Source organism: Camelus bactrianus, chromosome 35, assembly GCF_048773025.1.
Source record: "Camelus bactrianus isolate YW-2024 breed Bactrian camel chromosome 35, ASM4877302v1, whole genome shotgun sequence".
In the NCBI taxonomy this organism is placed as follows: Eukaryota; Metazoa; Chordata; class Mammalia; order Artiodactyla; family Camelidae; genus Camelus; species Camelus bactrianus.
The window spans coordinates 25,649,347-25,665,785 of record NC_133573.1 but is presented as its reverse complement, the minus strand read 5'-3'; the positions used below and the strand labels follow the sequence as shown (position 1 = coordinate 25,665,785).

At 42.6% G+C, this 16,439-nt stretch overlaps 1 protein-coding gene across 6 annotated transcripts in view; it reads right to left on the bottom strand.

The window, feature by feature from the left end:
* The window catches only part of CELF2 (CUGBP Elav-like family member 2), a 471,642-nt gene that overhangs the window by 265,294 nt on the left and 189,909 nt on the right, over positions 1-16,439 (bottom strand). The window lies entirely within an intron of this gene.

The window sequence follows — 16,439 nt, the reverse complement described above, 5'->3', positions numbered from 1 at the left end:
AACTAAAATCACTTTGGTTTCACTAGAAAACTCAGCTTCCCAATCATGAAGGATTTAGTGCTTTTCACTTGGCCCCTGCTCATTAATTCAACCTACATCGTGATTCTTTCTTGCTTTTTAACTTTATGATTTTTTTTTTTTAATTAAAAGCTTTGGGGCTATGGAACTGAAGCGCATCATGACAGGAAAGCCAAGTCTCGTGGCACATCCATTTCAAAGTGGAGATGGAAATGTCAGTAAGAAAAGAAAGAGCCCAGGCTGAGCTGGGAGGTAGCTTCATCTTGTGAAATATCCAGTCTTATAAATAAATGAAGGAACAACTCCCACTGTCTTTTCAGTGAATCACTGAACCTTTCCTGGGACTTGGGACGCTCTTAATAAATCGGTGAGATGGCACTGGGGCCAACTCAAGGGTTCTCAGGAAGTAGCCATCACTGAGAGACAGTCTCCCTTCACCAGCTCCCAGGACTGACACAGACTGGGCTTCAGAGGTGGGAACACAGCTCACCAAAAGACGTTAGGAAAACAGATCAGACGTTAAGACACAGCCTTCCCCCACCCTCCGCCAAAAGCCTAGACAAGGTAGTTCAGGATATAAGCTTTCTAAAGAAAGATTGAGAAGGACAAGCTGAGAGCCAAAGAGTAATTTAAGAAGCCCACAGTCGGGAGGCAGGAAGAATTGAGTGTGGGGAGATCAAAGGGGGAGGGTGAGAGGCAAGAAAAAGAATCAGAAAAGGAAAAAAAAAAAAATCACATGCCAGAGAAGTGGTGTGAAATTTAAGTCTGAGGCGAAACTGCCTAATATCCAGAAGACACACAATGCATACTTAATGACACAAAAGACGCCGAGCCACACGGATGCTTCCCTTAGATGCTAGTGGGGAATGAGGCTAATTTTAAATACGCAGCAAAGGAACAGACCGAGGAGGACCATCCTCTCATCAGAAACTGGTCCAAGGAGGCAGAGAAAGACCAAGACACCACCAGATGGCAACACAGAGCCAAATACGACTCCCATTTATTTCCCTGGGATGTATAACGACACTGGGTCACAGAAATGGCCGATATATCACTGGAATGTCTACTTTAATGTTTAATAAAAGGTAAGATTAGAGAAATCAAAATTGCTCCCCAGAGAAAGGTAAATATTGAGACTGAAGAAGTCTCTTGTCCTTGTACAGAACAGACCCTCCAATTAGCAACTGCACCTTTGCTGTGTAAATGGCAGGGGACTGTAATTAAGAATTAATAGCCGCTGCCCTCAATTTAGAGCCTCGAAGGGAAGTAATTAAATTTAGTAGAAGCTGTAGCCTCTAAACAAAGAGACGTCATGCAAATACAAAAGGCAACACAGATTTGAATAATAAATGCAAATTGGAAACAAGGTTTGACTATAGACTGAACAGAAATGATCCTAAAATTAGTTTTGCTAAGAAATGTTCAAAAGACTAGTTGACAAGCGTATTTTAATCCAGGCCAAGGTTTGCTATGAATCCTGGCTGATGTTTCTGGAGCACAATTCTGCTTCCAGGGCATTTGTGCATGCAGATCAGACAGCTTCCGCAGCTTGAATGAGCGGTATGAGTACCTTCCGTATCGATGCAGATACACTTGACATATACAGTGTCAACATCACTACCAGGGATGGCGATCACAAACATGGCTCTGCTTGTTGGTCATGAAGTTGCCAAGCAGAATGTGTGTAGCCCCAGAGGGCACACTGACGCCGGCAATGTGGTTTATCAGCCCTCTTCAGCCTGCCTCTCGAAGCTTCTAACGGAAACATTTAGGGAGCAGAAGCGTTACATCTGGCTACAGCTGCACATTACATGGTCCACTGAGACTCGATGCTGATGGCTGCACTGAATGACAAACAGCTGGGTATAAATGTAAACGATCAGGAAATGACTTTAAACACACCAACTGCACAAATCCTCTGAAGTTCCAGCACCAAAGGAGGAAGACAATCAGCACTGAAGAGGGCAAAAAAAAAAAAAAAAAAAAAAAAAAGCATCCCGGGGATTAAAATTCAAAAATACACGCAAGCACCCTGGGGTCATTTATCCCTTGCCAGGGCTTATCTTATTACTGTTTCACCACGGGCAGTGTGAGAACAAACAAAGGCAGGACCAGCAGATCATTTTCTGGCGCTGGTCACGCTCCAGCTGAACCTTAACAGAAGTCACTGAGCTACCTATTTGAGCTTTCCAGGATGGGGGAAATGTTATTTCATGATGTTAACTGAACTGGACGGAAAGGCAGCCCAGGGTCCCTCAGACCCTGAACCCACGTGCTGCAGGAAGGGTGGTCAGACAACGCTGTGGATGGGAATTTCCACAAGATTTCAATCTGAAAGAAACATCATGAGATAGCCCATCTCACGGTGACCACTGGGCTACTAACACATTAGAAACACTGGGTTAACGTGCACTAAATTTTGAATGTTTCTATTTATAAGAAAATTTTGAATGTTTCTATTTATAAGAATGTAGGTAAAGGAAGTGGGTCAGAGAACGAGAGTCTAGAAATTGCTTTTTCTGAATGTTTCAAAGCATGGAGGAATCTTTTAGTAAAAAGGTTTGGGTTAGTCCTACGCAGACTTTTAAAAGGTGGCAAACATGTTTATCTTTAAGAAAGCTCGTGATACAGGGTCAGACATGAGGAGGAGGACTACGTACTTATTATCCAAACGGGGACACTTTTTAGAGTGAAAGGGAGACATTATTAATGATGATGCCAGGAAAATGGGTATCACCTGGGAATATCCCAGCAAACCAGGACCTATACTCACTGTATCTTCAGTTCCAAATGGAGCTCATATGTGAAATGCTGGTTAAGTGGCTGCAATGCCACCAGCTTATTTTCATGCCCTGTGCCTATCTGTTCTCAAGATTCCAGATCTAGTGTAAATTAAAGATTCTGTCTTCCTTTAGGAAGCTGAGAGAACAAAAGGACACACTGGATAAAATCCAGATTTCTTGGCTTGTGCAGTTAACTCTGTGGATCACACCAGATCCAGTCAGACGGAATGGAGTAGGTGGGGCACTGTTATTCTTGCAGCTTTTTTTAGATGGGAAAGCACTGCCATGTCACAGGTTTCGGTTCATCTCTCAAGCTACCTGGATCGTATACTCCAAATGGCCAAGATCCTAATGCACATGAGCACCTCCATCGAGACCATGTTGCCTCCACTGTGTTCTCAGTGATACTATATTTAAGGACACTAGGGGGGATTTAGGTTTAGGAAAAAAAAATTGATGAGGCAATATCATATTTACCACATCTGAACCACAGGATGAGGAACGAGGGTCTTTAGAAAGATGTAACAATTAAATTCTTATTTCCCAACAAGAAAATCCTTTTATTAATCCAACAGGACTCAAAACTATAGAAACAGTACAGAGCCGCCTACATTTTAAACCACTGTTTCCCTGAAAAAGAAACAAAGGGAGACGAAAGCTCTGAGTAACCAAACGTTTAACTTCAGAACTATTGCTAACAGTCTATACAATTTTTTAACACCTAGAACAGGCAGTAACCATCCAGCACATTATGAGACTTTAAATATTTGTGTAGAGATTGATGCTTAACATGAGCTGTACTCTTCTTCCCCCTGCAGGAATTTTAGAGGTTTTTTGTTGTTTTTTTTTGTTGTTGTTGTTTTTTAAGAATGAAACACAAATTTCAGTACAGAAAATGTTTAGGTGGTTTCCACAGAACTGATCGATTCAGCCAAATAATGGGTCAGTTGTGACCCATAAATCCGCAACTCCTCAGCTGTCCAACTGAATTGTAACTATTCAATCTGCGGTACAAACTGTAGCACTGTCACGTTCTTCCGGATTCCTGCTGTATTTACACCACCACCGGGGAAGCAATTTGCTCTAGCAGAGGCAAACAAGACTCCCCGAGAATTAGATAACTTTAAAAGTTAATTTACTTTGGTTCTAGGCTAATTACATTTCTTAAGGTAAGTTTTGCTGATTGGTTAAGAATCCAAGCCACCAGAAGCTCGGGTGCTTCCAAATATCAACACATAACCTGTCCAAAAAAAAGTGCCCGGAACATGAGAGTGTGTTTGTAATTCACAGAGGGAATTTATGAAATACACAAATTGAGTTGCCCTCATTTATACCTTCCAATTGGGCAATTATATTAGATTCTGGAGACTGGCTAGGTCTGAGAATTTTCACTGCAACAAAACCTACCACAGCTGCAATCATCCCTTCACATTTTTTAGAAAAGAACAACAACCCTTGTTGATGTGCTGTGTTACGTAGGAGGAATTTTACTGGGACCCCAGAATTATCTCATTTCATCTCTGTGAATGTTAAAAATCCTGAATATGGTTAACTTTCATACTACAGTATACAGTCTGTCCAAAAGCCAACTCCACATACATCTGAATTTACAATTTATGTTAGAAAACATAACACAATAAATAAGTATTGGGGAACATCCAAGGCACTAGGTACACACCTGACCTAAATGGATTTCAACTGTCCACATTTTAACTATGACCTGATGAACAATTCTCTGGTTGATGACATGGAGGTCCTACCTGTCACGGCAGCACTCAGCACAATCAGGGTCAGCCTGGGGGTTTTCTGAGCAGCCTGACTCAAGTATTTACTCAGCTCCTGTTTTGGGTTAAAGTATCACGATGATTTCTTCCTGACTTTTGCAAAGAGTCTGAACTCAACCAGGGCCTGGAGAGTGAGTTATGACATTGTAAACCGTCACGCTAATGACAAGTTTAATATCTTATAAACAAATTAATAATAATGTCACCATAATTTCTTCCTCCTGTTTGCTTTCCATCCAAAACCAAGGAACATTTCCTATTTCCTTGGTTGCCTAGATTTTAAGATGCTTAGTCAACAATGAGCAAAACACTAAGTTGTGACACATCAGATTCTTCTTTTTTTTAATTTTAATTCCAAGTAGTTTAAGGTCTTAGTGAAATTAGACATAGGGTCTTATCTTGTATCTAGAAAACCAAGATTGGCCAGGATGTTTTTTTTCCCTTGTCCCATGGCCAGGCTCTGGACCAAGGGAAGAGTCTATCCTACAGTAGGTCCCCATAAGAGAAATCTGTTTTTAATTGCACCCTCATCGGTAGGTGAGGCAGTGTGAAAATAACATAATGTCACAGAGATTACAATCAGCTGTCATGGAGAATACAATCGAGAACAGAGATTTAACAGTATCTTCCCCAGGAAGGCAACAGTGTCTTTATCCCAACCAGTTTCCTCAACTGGACACACCAGGCTTGGATCTAAATCAAACTCAGATTTCTGGTTTTACAACCTGGAAATAGAGGATCTGTGGGAGGAGGGGCCCCTGTGATGGTGTTGACCCCAGAGCCAGTAAAGCACACAAAGAGTAGTGACATTTTCCTCCAATTATATGGTCATCGCTGGGAAACCTAGCATTTTGACAGTGTTCGAACATCAGAGAATGGAGCTGGTATCGCAGAGTTGAGGGCCATGGTATTGGGCCTTATAGTCTGATTTCTGAAAGCCTTATAATGAGGGTGGAGTGGTTATACATCCCATTCTTTGGCTGTATTTTTGTTCAACAAAGCCTGCAATTTTCAGTCACTTGAAAATGTAATTATAGATAATGTTTGCATCAGTGGCAAGAACACAATAAGCACACGGGGCATGAAAACTCCACTCAAATCACACCCTCTTAGGTTCCGACGCTCGTCTTCTGCCAAGAGTAAAGGCATTTCGAGAAGCTAGTATTTGGCATGACACGGTGTGCGGGTTAAACCAACCCATGCGTGAATTCTGCTCTAACTTTTCCATTACCCGTTCCTTTACTCTGGGTATCTACATACGAGGCACACATCTACGATTTGCTGAAAACGCAGAGTCCTCTCAGGTGTGTGTGCACTTGAGCAAGATGCCGCGGAGAGGTCAAAAGTGTACTGGTACCCGAGAGCGGCCGCGGTCCGTGCCTGGCTTGGTCACAACTGTCAATCATCTAAAATCCATTTGTTCTCTTGTTCTGAGACTCACGTGGTCCAGTGCCTGCTTCTCTGGCCCGCAGATGAAGAAGAGGGAGACACTGCAAGTAAGTGTAGGAAGGACACTGCTTGAGGACACCGAGCGACGGGGACAATGGACTGAATGCTACCTGAGAGCCTTTTCCTAATCACAAGAAGGCAAACTATGGGCCGGAGGCAGCCGGAGAAAGGCCAACTGTTCCCCTAAATCAGATGCAAAAATTAGGAAGTTAGAAGTAGATGGAGGATGAGGACATCTTCAGAAGAAACCTCTTCACTGGAACACCCGCTTATCTTAGATGGAGCCTGAGGGGCCCCCTTAACGTTCACTGTGAACTGACTCCTCCTCTCGGCTGTGAGAACCTGCCTCCGGCACTAAGGTCCCACAAGGTTATGGGCCCCCTTCTCCTGACAGCCCTCCTAACGTCTTGCCTTCAGGCTCAGAAACTGGTCCAGCCGTGAAATGCAATCAAGGACAAGCCATCTGCGTGAAGGCCCACCTGCAAAGCCGGTCAGCCCTCGCTCACAGCCAGGCAGCTGGGTTTCACACTCAGGACCCACACAGCTGCCAGTTCGCCAGCGTATCTGGTGAAATTCAACATGGTTATGCTCCCAGAAGGTCACAGACGGACCCAGGAATCCCTCGAAAGCCAAAGCAGCCTGGGCCAGAATGCAAGGTGGATTAATAGAAAGATCTTGGGCCTCTGCAAACGGGCAGAGGGACAGATATGTACCACCTCCTTCTCAAACCTCCATTTCCTCCTGTGCAAAACAGGAACACAAGTCAGCCTGCAGAAGTTTTCTGAAGATAACTGATAATTACAGAAGCCGCCTGAGGGCAATGGCTGGCTCACAGCGAACCCCACATCAGGAACAGCTAATGTCACGAAATATTTCAGAAAGCATACCCGCAGGAAGGCAACATCCTTCACAGCATTAGGAACCAGAATTAAGAAGAAAACATCCAAGAAAGAAGTATTTCATTGTCAAAGAAGTAGTTTTGTTGACATCAGAAAACATTTTTTGGCTTCTGGGTAGACACCATTATTTTATTGAACAGACAACTCAGAATCAATTTAGATCAAAAGTATCACGTTCCAAGTAGACCTGAGAAAACAAGACACAGTGAGAGGCAAGATAGAGGCCGTGCTGTGGCTTCTGAGGCTGACAGTAGTCCAATTTTGGTCACTTTTTACGAGAGCCAGACACAAAAATCTTGGCCCAGCTGAAAGGCTGCCTATAAAGTTAATTAGACGTCTTTGACGTTGAGAAGATAAATGTGCCAATTACAAAGAACTAATCAATTTGTACAGAAACATGTGCAGTATATGCGAGGCAGCCTCTTCTCTAAGGATTCTGCCAGCTTCCATCCAAAGACCCCGTTTTCCTGTCCCATTCATCTCAGCAACAGCCATGATCTCTGACAGAGCCAAAGTCCCCTCTGCCTTTACTGAAGTCCCGGGTTCACCTGAATGCAAAGTGGACTGCTCCATATGGGCGGCAAGGGGTTCTTGGTTTGGGAGGTCACGTTCACAGCCTGGTCATGTTCCAAGGCAACACCGCTCTCTTGGCCAGAGTGGATGCTGTGTTCCGCCCGCCTCCTGGCCCACCACGGAAGTCACGCCTCAGTCAATGGACTCAGATGAAGCTCTAGGCTCCGTGCTGAATCTGATCACATCTGATCTTAGTGAATCAGGTGACTTACAACGTTAGAAGGCAATCTTCACACTAGCTAGAGCAGCTCTGGTCTCTTAGGACTTCAAGGAGCAGACCCCATCAGCTATGTCTGGAAAAGTGAGTGCCTATGTATTAACACAGAAAAACAAAATAACTCAGATGAATCCTGCAGCTGGATCTACACCCTACCCCTTGGGGTCCCCCTCTTAAATATCACCGATTCCTTTTCCAATTCCCTTCCTCCTTAGAAACACTCCTTTGATGTTCTCTAGGCATGTTGAGGATTGAGCATTGAATGATGGTTTACAATATCCCCCTCCACATTCAGCACATCCATCAGATCATCCAAATTGTTCTCTTAATGGTTGGGTTTCTGCTAGGGCAAGACCCAGGACGTGAGCACCAGCCTCATGCTGTGCAGCCCAGTCTCTTCTCACACAAAAATCAAAACCTATGTCAGCTGGTGTAGAGATGGGCTTTCCGAAATGCACCTGTGGGGATACAAGATCGAGGTATTGCTTTTTGCTTCACCCCATCCTGGAATGGAAGGTCTGGCCGCAAGTTTACAGTTAGAACACGAACTATATTTGATTTCTCAATCACCAAGCAGAAAGAGGAGAGACAGAGAGGAAAAAATATCTCTTTAATGTGGTCCTGGGGACTGGGCATTTTCTACAAGTTTATATGGGAGCAATACTGCTTTATGGTCTCTGGTTGAGACTTTAACGCATGAACATTCTGAGGGAGAAAACATTAACCGGTCAGTTGTGATGAAGTTTCGCTGTATTTTGGTCTCCCAGGAAAGGGAGGTGAACTTGCGGTCGGTTTTAAGGACCCTGCAACTGTAAGACATTTAGGTTATCACTCCTAGACCACACGTGCCATCAGCTTCACAATAACACGGTGAGACAGAAGAGAAGCATATCTTATTTTCCTTCTTCTCTTGATGAGGAATCTTGAAAAGACACCCGAGACTAGCAGGGGGCATGGAACAAATCAAAGGCGAGCCCAGAAAAGACGTGAGACTCTTGTTGAATAAAGGACGCTTACCCCCAAGAAGGACCTTCCACCCTATTCCTGGAAAGACCCTAAAGCAACATCCCTAATGATTCCATTCTGCCCCCAACAAGGACATCCCAGCGCAGGGCAAGTGTCCCCTGCAGGTAGAAACCATCCAAGAGAAACCATTAAAATGGTTTCTATATGAAGGAGGACCTTTCCTAAATTTTTCCTTAGAGAAAAGCAAATTCTGTGGCAGGTGCTTAACAAGAAAAAAAAAAAAAAAAAAAAAGGAGGCTTTGCCTCTAAGTCTCCTCTTCAACACGCTGCTCTGTGAGGGACCCTAATAGCAGAAGCAAGCAGCAATGCGCTCTGAAGGGCTTGAGTGAAACAGAAGAGGAAGAAATACCGCTGCTGTTGACACCAACTTTTTGACATCCAGGAGGAAGAGAGAAGAAGAGAAAGAGAGTCCGGAAAATACGGGTTTTCTGTGAAATGAAAGAAACATCGTGACAGGTCATATTTGAATGGAAAGTGCAGATGCCTTTATATGAAGACGCAGAGGCAGAGCTGCCGGCACAGGAACCAGCCCGTGGGCTTTTCAAAAGGACTTGTGCGTCATCTTTAAATTCTGCCACCAACGCGAGATGGCTGAGTGGACCATGGAAGTCACAGGGAAAGATGCCACCGGCCTGGACTGAAGGGGGTAACTGCAGTTGGGGGCCTTCTGGTGACAATTTTGAGAAGGCAAACAGCTGCAGCACAGCCAAATATAGCGGGCCACGACAGTGACACCAGAGCTCATCATTCCCAAATGTGCTCTCCTTCTGCTCAACACCCCTCCTTCAGTGGAGGAGGAAGGCAAAATTGAGCTTTATGACAGAAACACGTGGCCGTGCTGCTGGCGTCTAGTCCCAGTGACGCGCAAGGTGTCCTGACACAGCCCTCCTTCGCGGGCTGCCATTCTGAGAAATGCATTGTGCACGGATGTAGCCCCTTCTCCTGAAGTGTCACAAAAATGCTAAGAGAGGCCAAATGGGCTTGGAGAAGCCCACTGCATCTGAAGATTATAATAAAAGAACTGAAAAGATATACATCAGGAAAACTAAGAAAGGCAGAAAAAGTCAGAAGGAGCTGTTCTGTGAATGCCCTGAAGGAATCCAGCGTGGGATACAGAGAGCCCGGAATGCGGAGGGACACAAAGCCTAACAAAACACACATCTGTTAGTCTTCTACCCAAAGCTGTCCTAACTCACGCTTTGTTGTATCATCTTGCTCTTTTATTATTCCCCCGTTTTCTTCCAAAGAGGAAATGAAATGTCCGATTTCAACCTACATTTGCTGCGCCTGTGAGACACCCAATGCCATCTTCCCCTGAGATGCACAGAGAACGCGACTGGACGTGAGGGTCTACGTGCGTGTTTAACACGGTTTGCACCAACTCACCCCCTGATAGGTCCATAAACCTCCTGTAACTTTATAGCCTTTTTAAGATCCTTAGTTTATGTGCTGGAATCCCATTAGACACAACTGAAATGTCAGGTTCCCCTTTCAACAGCGGCAAGAAGCTATGGGATAACGATGCAGCTCATACAAGATGGTGGCAGCAGCCATGAAGCACCAGGTAAGGAACCTGGTCTGGCCGGCCCCAGCCGTGTCTGCCCAAGAAAATACCGATTTAGGGTCTACTGTCATGTTGCTTTGAGAGTCTTTCTTCCTGCTCCAAACTTGTAAGGTTGATGGTAGCAACATCACAATTGCAACTGAGAAACTAAAGGGGTCCCCAGGTTTGGGGATTCTGCAGCAAGGAGAGAAAGGGCCACTGAACAGGGAAGGGTCTCCGCTTTGCACCCAGAAACTATGGCAGGACTATCCCAGTGAACTTTTTTTCTCACCTCTAGCAGAAGCTGCTCTGAGCTTCTGGCCCCAAGAGTCAAACCATAGGCCTGAGACCTGTTTCTAGCAGCATCACTAACAGGAAATACATCTCTGATCAAGATGCTAAGCGCCATCCTGAATCTTAACTGTTTCCAGTTATGAAAGTATTAATCCATAAACATATGTTATGTTGTGCAATAATTTCATAATTCACAGCCAAAGACCATTAAATGGAAGACATTTTAAGAAAGCGAGGAAGTATGCCCAAGATAGCTCTCCATGTATATTTCTCCACTTACTTATACACACATATATATGTATACATGGGTGCATGCACACACACACATTTTATACACATATTTCCAGCCACGTCAATAATGTATTTTGCTCTTTTAGCTGAAAGGATCAAGGGACTTTGTGTCAAATAAATGGGGTAACATTTTCCTGCTACAGGGAGAGGCCAGGAGATAGGAAGACATCATTCAAGGAAAAGGATATAAAACTACCACCTTAAGATTTAAGGAGCCTAAGTCCAGCTAGGAACTTTCTTCTGAAGAAGCATGAAAATCAAGCCTTTCAGCATAAAAGCATAGAATTTTAGATCTCAGTACTGAAGCTGAAGTGCTATTCACTACTATGATACTCAAGGAAAAAAAAATTTTTTTAAAGCTCTCCAAAAGTGATGTCAAAATGTCAAATAAATCAGCTGAAATTAATTGCATTCTCTCCAAGGAGTGAGTCACCACTGTCATCTGTGAACCTCGGAAATCTTCAGTCCTGGTTGAGCCTGTAAATATCAGAGCGGCTGCTGTGCTGGGGGAGCTTGATTTCCATGGTTAAGGCAGGAAGAGCCACAACCAATCTCACTGAAGAAACAAGCCTCTTTGAGTTTTTCAGTTATTAAGACTTAAAATCCAGATGCTGCATGTACCCCATTTTAAAACACTGTCACTATTAAAGGAGCCCCATGTCGCTTGGTCTGATCATTCCCTGACTCCTCACAGAAAGGCGCACACATCTTCTTACACTGAGGTCTCTTTAAAACAGATTTCTTTATTTCACATCTGACCTTAAGTAAGAGGCCATACGAGTCTGGCCTCGTTGAGAATAGTTGAGAATAAACCCAAATGATATGTTCGTCTAAATGCAGCCTAAACTTAATTTACATAAATCTTTAGGAGGGAAAAAAATTTTTAAAGAAAAAATGGGTCTAATCACGGGCCCACAAGTTGCCTCTGAGGCATTCTTTCAAACGGAGTAATTAAAATTTAACCAAAACCCGAATCTGTACGCATCTGTCATGTTGAGAGCCAGACGATTACATATTTATTAGCATTCCATTTTAAATCATCAGCTGATCCGAAAGCAGCCCTCTCAGTATCTGCACGTAATATGAAATCTGCAGTTCATAAAATAGACCGTTCATATAACCCCGAGCACAGCCCTGCAAATGTGTAAATCTCAAATATGCTCACAAGGCATTTCAACCACCTAAGTGGAATTGTATTTCTATAAAACTAGTTGGAGTAATCACTTTCCGTCGTGATTTAGAACACATGGGAGGAGGGAAGCTGTTGAAAGTCTCCCTGTTTCCCTCTTTCTTTCAAAAGTCCCTTAGGAAGAGTCTGCAGCACGCAGCAAGTGAACAAGACCGTCCCAGGAGGAGACAGGGGTTTCCACCTTCACATCTCGATTCAGAGCAGAAGAATATTGGAAGGCACAATTCAACAGCCATCGCGCTAAAGGGGAGTAATTATTTCACAATTACCTGCGAGCATCGCATTTACTGCGCTAATGAGTTTTTGTTTCCTACCAAGGTTTCTCCAGGAACATGCAGCTCCGTTTCCCTTCAAGTTCGACAAGACCTTTTTCTTAAGGAAAAATAAAAAATGCATTTTCTGCACCGCCACACAAGTAGTGCAGCACGGAGGCTGGCTTCCGTATGTTACCCGTACCTTCTCGATAGCAGAAGCACACAGGGCATGTGAACTGGGAGGTGCTAATGAACTGGAAATCCGTTGTACTTTCTAAAGCCTCCCTTCTGCAGTTTTGCAGAACCAATACGACACTGAGAAATAGCTAACCCTAAGCTGCCAGCACAGAGGAAAAATGAGAAAAAACCAAAGCCCTCTGGTATGAGTACTCTCAGTTGGAAATACAGAGTTTTTAAGTTTGGGTGAGGTTCAGCATTGGAGGCGAAAGACAACAATGATTTACTGATTGATCATTTGGCTCGCTGAAACATGTTGAAAATAGCAGGTTTTCCAATGAAATGTAAATTCAGCAAGAGACGCTGACAGTGTGGATGCAGAGTGGCGAGGTCTGTCTGTTTCAAATTTGCTAGTGATATCAGACCCCCATCATCCACGTCTACGTATGAGCCTCAACAGTGATCAAGTTGATGAGATTATTCTGCAGGCCAAAGCATCACCTGTCTTTTTAGAAGAGAGTGAGGGTTTCACCTGTAAGAAACAAGACTACAAGGAAAGGCTAGGGAGAAAAAAGTCCGGGGATTTTGTGTGAAAAAGGGAAGGAGACTGCAGTCTTTTATCAGAGGCCAAATATACTGTTATGATAGCTGTGAGGGGGGAGAAAAGCCCTGGGAGACTGAAAACATTCTAAATGATCCCAGGAAATCTTAATCACTAGGTTTGCATCTGAAAAGTCTTATCTTCTTTTCATCTTGTCTCTGGAGGTTCTTACTCCTCCCAGCTCAGCCCATCTCATCAACAGATGTAGAGTAGTCTCAATCCGGCAAATTACAATTAAACAGCAAGACTCAACAATTAAAGTAATACCTCTAACCCAGATCAAAGATAACATCAGTGTTCTAAAATGCCAACGTGGGAGGAGCTTCTGGTTTCCGGAAGCAACCGATACTGAAATAGGCACTGCGAACTAAGAAATCCCACCTGAAAATACATTTTTAAAATTTTCCTTAAAGAACCATAGACAGTGTTTTGTTTTGTTTTTTTCCAGAGTCTTTGCATTTTAATTTCCTCTCATGACTCTCAAGGAATCAGGTGATAAATCTCAGTAACCACTGTATTTTATTATCAGTAACGGCATTTTCCAATATATTTTAAATGCCATCTGGAAAAAGAAAGGGAACTCAATGCTTCTGAACTTCGTCTTGCTGGCGCTTTATAAACCCCCCCCCCAAAGTTTTTAATTAAAATGTGTTCTCTTTAGTTTATTAGCACATGGAATAAGAGTGTGAATTTGAATCAAATGGGAGAGTCAGTCCTGAATAGGTGATATGTATTTACTTATTTCCTATAATGCTCAATCAACAACTTTGGTGTCCCAACAAAAATCTGTCGTAAAATTAATTCACAATTCTCTCTTCATCAGTGCGTAAACATGCATTTACATAGCATGTACGCGCGCGCACACACACACACACAAGCATATCAGTTTTGCCATCTTGCATGGGCAAGAATGATCTCTTTCAGCACCATCTGTAAAATGGGTACAACACCTACCCTGCATATCTACTGTGACAGTGTAAGTAGTGTCTGGGTACATGGTAGACATTCAATGAATGACTCATGTTTTTGTCATTTTAGGGGGGAAGTGGGAGGCAGTAATTATGTTCCCGTCTTGGACTGGTCACCTTGCCCCTTTCATAGTTTCTTCATCTGTAAAATGAGGACGAGTGGTGAGATGGTCTTCAAAGCCTCTTTCAACTTTAACAACGATGTCCCTAGAATAGCCTTTCTGTTTAATTTGACCCAGACATCTTTCGAGTCATCCTAACTTGGGAGGACTTAACACAAAGCTTCATTCACCAAATTGAAGAATCTGCACTCAGGGTAACTTTTTCTCCTTGTCAGTAAGGTTACTCACAAAATATGAGGGGAAAAAAAAAATCAGCTTTCATTTGAATTTCTTGGAAGCTTCTCCTTGGCACCTCTCACATCACAAATCTGAATACTTTTAAAGGGGCATTCAGAGATTTTTCCACCTGTAATTTCTCATTTCTGAGATGGTATTTCTTAGATTTTACATTTGAAATGTGTTTAAAAAATCCAAAAACATGGAAAGAAAACCCCAGATGCATATACACTATCATTTCAAAGGATGAAACAAAGGAAGAGACACTCATGTCCAACTCCAAAGCCAAACCAAATGCCACAGTTTAAGAGAGAATTTTTAAAATATCAGTTTTGTTTGTAGTATGCTTTGTTGCAAATGATGTCCTATGGTAACACAAAGAAAACAAAGCTTTGATAGTTGAGTGTATTTCAAAGGTCCATTTCCATTTACAGTTTTGAGGCTGAACATTTAAAACCCCACAACTTTGAAGCATAACAATTCTACACTGTGACACAGCCTTAAATGATCTGGGCTCTTTAAACACTTGATGGCTTGTGAGGTCGTCAAACATTATCATTCACCTCAAAAGCTATCTGTTCATCTGCCTTGAGGAATCAAACATATTACATCTTGCAAACTTATCTAATATAGGCTGGTGGGGAAATGCCATTGAAAATATGTTCTACTGCTTTAGAAAATCAACACCAGAAAAGCCCTGTGCTTTATTTAAGTTCCTTTTAGGAAAAGGCCAGTATCTAGCCACCTGCAATTTAGTCCAAGGGGTAATATACCATATGTGACAACCAGTCCAGAAAACAATAAATCTGCTCAGCTATCTTCTCAACTGTATGAATACGGTGAGAAGGCCAACTTCGAGGTGGGTTTCAAGCATTTTCAGCTTGTCACATTCCTCCCACAAACGCTGTTCCCCAAAGATGGTCTTTAATGTGAGTTAATTACAAACTATTTTGGGAAACATGCTACAGTATTCTCAAGGCTAAGGAGACGTTACAATAGTTATCTTGGAAACAGATAATAGAACTATCAATTACAAATCATCTATTTTTCTTCCTTTTTAGGTTCAATTAAGCAGTAATTAACAAACACTGGAAACAATCTGAGTTTGATTCCAAAGGATAGCATTTGGAAATAACTAACATATGGAAGAGAAATGGGTGGAAGTTATACTAGGAATTTTCTAGGAGACTCCATTGCTAAGACACAAAGGCTCTATTCAGTGCAAATAATTTGAACAAGCCACATTCATCCACCAAGTGAAAAGGACAAGTTAAACTACCATAATTAATAATTTAACTGATAAGCGATAGCATCTTTCAGAGACCATTAACACTTTAACTTCATAGAGCATTCTTAGCTAGATATATTATGGTCACTTAAGTAGCAGGTGACCGTAATTTCAAAATCGTAATCAAGCCAATTCTTTGGTTCAGCCCCGACACTAACATACAGGAGAAAACACACAGAACTTTCAAATTAGCTAATGTGCAAACATGTATTAAATGCCTATACAGATACATATTTTAAGGGGGGGGGAATAGGACAGACATCTTTTAAAACAAATATCACTGGAATGTTACTAATCAAGACTAATTTCTGAGAAAACGGCCAAAAGGAAACACGATAACGTAATTTACATTAACTGATTATCTTAGATGGGACAATGGACCTGATCATGTGTACCAGCAAGTTCACATTCTTAATAGCGACCAGAAGGACAATTCACATTTAACAGATTTTCATCCCTCTCCCTGGCTCCTCCACCCTCACCGCACCCCCTTAAATCCTAGGTGCTCAAATAATTGGCCACTGCGGAGTTTCTCAAGAATCTCTCAGCTCATAACATTTAACATCCTAGAAAAAGAATCCAGCACCAGAGGGGAAAGTTAGTTGCCAGGGAAATGGATCATAAAGCTTGGAATGGCCTGAAAATTGCAAAGGATACAGCAAAGTGCCAGAAAGAATATGAATGTTATCTCACGGTGCGTACAATAGGAAACATTTTACATGTACTCTTCCCAAGGATAGCAGTCCT